The sequence below is a fragment of the Misgurnus anguillicaudatus genome, chromosome 5 (assembly GCF_027580225.2).
Source record: "Misgurnus anguillicaudatus chromosome 5, ASM2758022v2, whole genome shotgun sequence".
Taxonomy (NCBI): Eukaryota; Metazoa; Chordata; class Actinopteri; order Cypriniformes; family Cobitidae; genus Misgurnus; species Misgurnus anguillicaudatus.
In genome coordinates, this window is record NC_073341.2 from 19,884,210 (window position 1) to 19,891,866 (window position 7,657).

General features: G+C 38.1%; 1 protein-coding gene across 2 annotated transcripts in view; it reads right to left on the minus strand.

The window, feature by feature from the left end:
* ncor2 (nuclear receptor corepressor 2) overlaps positions 1–7,230 on the minus strand; it is a 115,543-nt gene extending 108,313 nt beyond the window's left edge. For both annotated transcript variants that reach the window (XM_073867690.1, XM_073867689.1), the window contains exon 1: positions 6,806–7,230. The gene's annotated coding sequence lies outside the window, so the exon portion shown is untranslated. The remainder of the gene's footprint in view (positions 1–6,805) is intronic.
* Positions 7,231–7,657: the final 427 nt, after the last annotated feature.

Consider the following 7,657-nt stretch of genomic DNA (forward strand, 5'->3'; position numbering starts at 1 on the left):
ACATATCTCATCATGAATGTTGATCTGCATGTACACCCCTCATTTTAAAGAGCTGAATCACAACTTCACTGTTGCAATGACACACATGTCCTCACTACGGCACGCCCCTTATGCCATTGTCTTGTTCACACAGGGGTTTTTTCGAGAATGTTACTAGGTCCTCTTTCCGGGAGCGATCCCAAAACATTTATGAGACGTGTTTGCGTTCACAGAAGTCTGTCTGGCAATTTTTTGGGTATTTTCTGGGACCAAAGTGCTGTGTTAATGAGGTTAGTGAGGACTGTGCAGTGTTTAATTTGTATTTATTGCTAATGTTAAGTCATAAATTGTGGACAGACAATTTCATAACTAATATTATTTTTACATTTAATACAGATGCCTGAAATCAAAACAAGAGGAGTATAATCTTATGATTAAAAGAAAACACTAAAAATTTGGTTGTAATTTTAAATAAAACTTTCAACAAATTGTATTTGTTTAATGTTTGCAGTTGAAACAATGCTTTTTAATTACTGAAATTTAATTTACCACTTAAAACAGAATAACCAGGGAAAAAATAAAAGGATTTTATAGGGCCCTACGTTTATTCTTGTAAACAGTGAGTTACATTGTCATAAACATAGTCAACAAACAATAATGAGGCCTGTTTAACTTTAGTGCTTTTTAGTGGGTCAGTACAAAAATCCTTTACGTTGAGCCCTGATGCTAGAGTCAAACTACATAGGTTACATAAATGTTTTCATCAAGCATATCACGCTCTTCCAAATAAAAATCTAAGCCCTAGGCGGAAATGGCTAGAAGAATGTGTACCTGGATTATATGAAATCAAAACCAACCCGATATAGACTGGACAGCTAAAAGGAAGTCATCACCCTGGGAACTTCACATCACTTAAACAAGCAATGGCGGAGCATGTAAGAGCCATTTTTAGCACATTTTAAAAATGACTTTATTGCACAAGCAAATAAAGCTGTTGGTAAAAAGGAAGTTGTAGCGGTTCTACTTTGCTTAGCAGGAAAACTTGTAAAGCGCTGCCGATGCAAATATAATGGATCCATGTGATAAACCTAATCCAGTCAAATGGGTTAAACCATATTGGCATAACAGGCATGCATAAATTATCTCAGACCCAAGGATAAGCAGAAAATATCAGCAGTAAAAATCTGAAAGGTGTTATATTTAGCTGTGATTGTTGCAAGTCACCATTGTGTGAAAAATTCAAAGTAGGGGCTCTGTTTACCCAATCACTGTGAAGTCCTGCGGGAAATGGTTGACAGCTTGTCAGGATCTCTAGACACCATACTGAACTCTCATCAATGCTACTTAATTTTGACTATTAATAAAAATTTGTGTCAGGTCGTGGGCCTCTTCTAAAACACCAATAAGATAGGTAACAATCCACCAGACCCTTAATTGAAAGGTGCATGTTAAATTGTTCCCTGATATCTATTTAGAAGGTGTGGCTTTATTAAGTGAAAAGTGAAAACGGACCAACCCTAGTTTGGAGATTGTTAATTTACGTTTCTAAATGATACGTTTGTGGGGAGGAAAATTTTAGTATGTTAGCAATAGCATACAACATTAACTAGCATTTAACGCTAACTCAGCAGTCACAACTTTGTTTTAGCATTGTAATAACATTGTAAAAAATGTAATGTGTAATTTAATGTTTGGGCGTACATCTCCACTGTAACGTCACAGTCGGTGTTATGTTGAGACTGGACTGTTTTCCAGCGGCCTTTTGTTTGCACAAGGTTTACATAAGGAGAAAACAATCGTGTTTGAGGCTCACGATATGTCATTACCATGAACAGACCTCTTATTATTCATCTATGCCTAGGTACATACATTTTTTCATCCTACGGCACTTTTAAAAGACTTTTTAAAAGAATTTTAAAAGTATTCAAAATAGTTCAAACCATAGAAAACTAAGACACATTCCTCATAATAAAAACAAGAGTTCTGCAACCTTCAGCATGCTGCCATTAGTCAAATAGTCTAAATGGCATTTGCAGCCTATTTACCACAGCCTTTTTAGCAATCAAACACTTGGCCCCTGGCACACATTCACAACACTCACAGCACACACACAGACCATGACTTGTGCAGGATAGATCCCATGGGAGTTAGTCCAAACCTCTACGTAATAGGCTAATAGGATCTTAATATATCAGTTAAATCCATTTTTATTTTGCAATATTTGGCCAATGCTTACAATTCAGGAGAAAATAAACTCACTTATAGCTGGGGGGTTCATACAAATGTGTGTTTTACTTACTATAAATGTCTATAAAGGGTTAAAATGAAAAAAAATAATTGGGCTTGCCTTTATGTGACTATACGTCTGCATAAACTATCCTCCAAAATACGGTTCTATTAACAGCAAGTATGGGGTATTATTGCCTCACTAAGCTAACAAACACACCAGAGTCAACATTACACACACAAAGTCCCACAGGTGACGTCATGTTGATATCACTTCACCACTGTGGGGAACTCCAGCAATTTTGCCTTATCTAACTGTGCCTAATTTGATACAACCGCTGCTGATAGAAGTTGATAGGTTGGCAGCAGAACTGAACACAGAAGAGGGTAAAAGAACAACACATACTAAAACTCATTTATTGATTAAAACACTTCTAAAAGTTGAAAGCAATTACAGAATACTTAAAAATAAAATAAAAAACAAAAACGATTAGGGGTGCACGATTCAGAAAATTTCACGATTCGATTCGATTCTGATTTTTAGGCTCGAGATTCGATTCAAAATCGATTTTCGATTCAAAAACGATTCTCGGTTTTAAAAAACGATTCACAGTATGTAAATGTAGTTTACTTTTTCCTATGTGACTGATTGTAGTAGATATACAATTTTAAAGAAAAGAAACACAACAAATTAAATGTAGTTTGATATTACTTTATGTCTTTATGGAAAAGTAAAAACTGTTATGAAGCAATTAGATGACCCCTTTAATCAAACTCTATTAAATACAATAATATAGTATATTAATGATAGACAGTGCAGGTCTATAGATTAGAAATGTGACTGGTGTTATAATGGTTATTATTTCTATTAGATAGACACTTTTCCTGCTTCTGCTCTATCTTTAATCCACTCAATATTTCAGATTCAAAAGTCTACTTGCTGTCCCACTGACAGGGGACTTTACATTACAGCTTTGCGTTTTGTAAATATTGAGTCAGCTTGAGCTTTGCTCGTTCAGTGCAACAGATTTTAGAAAATATATGGTTTATTAATAATAATAGAAAAGAGCCAGTTTTATCGCCATAGAAACCGTCGGCATGCTGAAACTGCACGCAAGCTTTAGCGTGGTAGCGCTCACGGTCATTCTCCGATTGACTCAGTTTTTATACATAATATTAATCAGACTTTGGACCCAAAGTAATTTACTATGACTGACCCGGACCCGACTGACCATTTCAAATACAAACCCGGAACCATACGGGCCGCGGGTGCTCCGTCAAGTACTCTAATGTTAAAACTCTGCTCAAGTTCAGAAACATGAAGGATACAATGTGACACGAGCTTGTTCACGTCGCATCCCAATTCATTGAGAAACAAAGAGCATGTGAACGCATACCAAACTCATCATGTCGCACACAAAATGTCATTATTAAAGAGTGTCATCATCACGTAAAAACAAAAAAAGACAAAATTTGATGCCAGATATACTTGGGCACTTGTTAATATAACTGGGCAGCGCTGCAGCAGTAATATGTGGGAAAGACTGTGACAAGAGTGTGCGGGCGTCAGTGTGAATACGACGCAGCGCCATCTATGGGAATACTGAGATAAACTCATTTCAGGACAATAGTAACACGGCATTACAAAAAAAATATGAATCGATTTTTTGAATTCTATAAATCGATTCTCAATCGGCAAAGCTTGAATCGCGATTCAAATGTGAATCCATTTTTTTTTGCACACCCCTAAAAACGATAGTTAAATGTTTTTAGCAAATGTAGCAAACTGATACTAATACACTATAAAATTGTCATAAGCTGTCATTTAGGTAATAAACTGCGGTGTCTAAAGCAACCACAAATTGTTTATTTTGTATTGTGTTCGTATTGGCATCGTACCAAATTCTACAAGATAATTACTACACACACAACTTCACACAACATTATCCAATACAAATAATTCCCACATGACACAGACCTGTGAGAAATAATAGCACAAAACAACTTTGAAGCCTTATGTTATGGCTGTAAACTTAACAGGCTTAAAGTCCCCATGAAATCAAAATGGACAAATCTTATTTTTATGAAATATTGCAACGTTCATTATGAACAATTAATCTGTGGGAGTAAATTTTTTTAAATCATCTGCCTTCATAAACTTTCATCAAAATCTAAACATGTTCTTCACCCTCTTCGATCCATCTTTTGATAACGTCAGCTAAACAGCTTGGGCGAAGCATCTGTAACCCCACGCCTCAATGTCTGTCAGTCTGCTGCGAGCTCCATTTGTAAATGAAATGCCTACTTTTCGATATCCAATCAATTCACAGTGGAGAACATAAGCCATGCTCACTATCTTCTCCATGTCACATTACGTTTCACTTGGACAATCACAACATGCAAGTAAAGTCAATCGCAACTTTCTGTTCATGGGGACTTTAAACGAAGCAATCAAAGCAATCAGCATTTACCTCTATGCATTCGGCAGATATTTTTATCCAAAGCAAATTAAAGCACATTTAAAGTGGATGCTTTAATAGTAGCCTTATTGCAAGTTCTTTGGGTTTTCATCCATGTTCTTGGAGTTGTTCACAAAATGCTCCCAGCTGAGCCACAGCAATAGGCACTATCAGAGGGATGCTCCACGTTCACATTCTCCCAAGTTTGCAAACCAACCCAATACATTATGGTCAACTTCGCTAAGTGGCCACCTTAGTCAATACATCAAGTAGTAGCACTCCAAAAAGTCAAGAACTTCCATCTACTTAAACTGTATCTAAGTGCATCTGCTTAATTTCTTTATATTTTCTGTAGCTGCTCAGTCAACAATGACCAACACAGAATAAGGACTGTGACAACCTAAGAGCTAGAAACTCCTTTCCTTGTCCCAACTACTAATGTATGCACTGCAGTTCATATAAGGAGAATGGAGCCATCTGACTTGAATTGACAAAAAGGCTTGCTGTAATAAAGCTTGCAGCTGCAAAACTGCTGTAGATCATGTATTTGTGTTTGCGGGCAGCATTATAAAAAACAGATAGAGATAAAGAAGCGGGACCTAGCTCCACGATTCAGGAGACAATACATAAAAGCTTATTTCTTTTCGACTGCTTAATATCATTGATTTGGATGAGGCATTAAGAAGGGGGAAGCGAGGAAGAAGAATATCATTACTCAATACACAACTCAGAGGGGTAGAACTGGAGTTGACGTGAGTCCAAAACAAATCTGTTGTTTTCTGGCCATGAGTTCTGGCAGCCCTGCAGAGCAGCGAGGTTGTCTAAGGCCAGTTCTGTTTTGGGTTCAGGCATCTCGCTGGTCCACTTATGACACTGGCTTTTGTTCTCTTCTAATGTACAGTGGGAACCAATACAGACCAAGAGAAAGAAGTCCTTCCAACTGGCCCATGTCCAATTACACTAATAGATTTAGGCAGGGTGGCCTCCATTTTTCAAATTCCACTCCTTTTCATGTGCAAATCATAAACTGTTGACAAGCATTTGGCATCCACAATGATTTATTGACCCTTAATAACAACATCCGAGACAGGAAAAGTGAGTGAGTGCAGTCCCAGCTTCATCATCAGCACGCTATTGAAGTGTAAGACAGCTTTGAGAAGAAAGGGGGTGGGCAGGTCCACAAATTATGGGGTTTGTCCATCGTGTTTACTCAAGACCTGTCAACACTTTCTGTGATATTTACAGTAAAGTAAAATATCCATGCTTCACGAGGGTTATATAAAAACAACGGAACCTTAATGTGGAACAGTAAACAGTGCCAATGCTCTGCACTTCATTTTTTTTATTACGTTACTGCATAATCACACTTCAACACGTCACATGAGCTCACAAACCGCATACTGTTCAAGTCTATGAAAGCCATGATGTGTGACACATCCCCCTTGCATTAATAAAGCCGTCTTTACAAACATCTGACAACAATGCATAGCTTTACTCAAAACACACTTCATTCTCAAACTACCAACTTTAATTAAATTTCACCATCACTACTAAACGCCAAGTGAAAAACGATTATGGTCGAAACAACACGAGTAAAATTGTTTTTGTTTTTTCTAAGCACGTTGTACAAGTAAATATTACTTTAGTTGGACGAATTCAATACTGAGATACTGAGCAAGAAATCAAAGCTCCTCCACCTCAAAACTCTTCGTCACTCAAAACAACTAGCATTGAATACAATATAACCTAACGTTAGCTAGCTCAGTTAGCTCCACGGCCGACCGAATAAAACCTGTCAATGGAAGGTAGTGTGCTTTGAAAAACATCATATAAAACGTTATAAAAGTACATTAAGCATATTATAAAAATGCAGGCAAGATGTAATACCCGTTTGTGTAATGTAACCTCAAAATAACGCTGCTAGCTATGCTAACTAGCCGGCCACTCTACCGAGGGATTGATTTCCGCCTCGCGCAGCGACGCTCATTCAATCTAGGGGCAACGGTAGCACGGACTCGTTTCCGCGAGGACAACAGAGGTTCAGTAAAGCCGTAACGGTCATAACGGACACCGTTACCCCGACAACCACTTTGAGACCTCTCGGCACCCTTTAACGGCTAACGTACACATTCGTAACTCACCTCTCCGCGTAGGGTGAAGGTCTGTCGCTACCGGACGGCTTTGTAGTTTTTGAAGAGGGAGTAATGAGGAAATTTCCACGGGTAATCCACATGTACGGTTAGATAACGGGGCCGTGTCCGTCCTCGTCGGTCTCACACCGGATTCCACTTGAGCGCCGCACACCCGTCGCGTGAATAACTGAACCGCTCTCGAGCTGCCTCGATGGGTTCGGCCTTCTCTCGCTCCCAGTGTGTTTTTTTCCCTCTCTGTCTGTTTTATTCGCGTTTCCGCCCTCTTATCTCTTGAATTGGAGAAGAGTTATTCGTTCCCATTCCGTTCAGGCGTTTTCCCGCAACCGTGCCTGTTAATAGAAGAAGCAACAGAGAAGATCTGATTGAAGTCCGTGTGTGTGTGTGTATAACTGACTACTGCTGCTGCTGGCAAAGCAAAGAGTGCATTGGACGTCAAGTGCAGTTTCTCAGCTCTTAAAGGGCCAGTGCGTTTATTTTCAAAACAGGTCTCACTGCTATGTAAATAACTATAAATCAGATCGCTGGTTAGAATATATAAATAATACAATTGTGTAATATTTAAAAAAGGTAATAAAATGAATAAAATAAAATTTTGATTAAGGAAGTCAATCAGACAAAACTGTTTAACGTTACAGTGTTAAAGTCACCATAAAAACAAAAACCTTTTGGCTTTAGTATGCATATGTTAGGCTTAATGATATCTATAAACTAGTGAGCTCCAAACATTGTAAGAATTAGCATCTGGAAGATATAAGCATTTAAAACTTACATTTTCTCACTTTCGCCTATCCGCTTAAGTCATGACTAAGGAATACCATTTCCGGATCCAAGCATCCACTC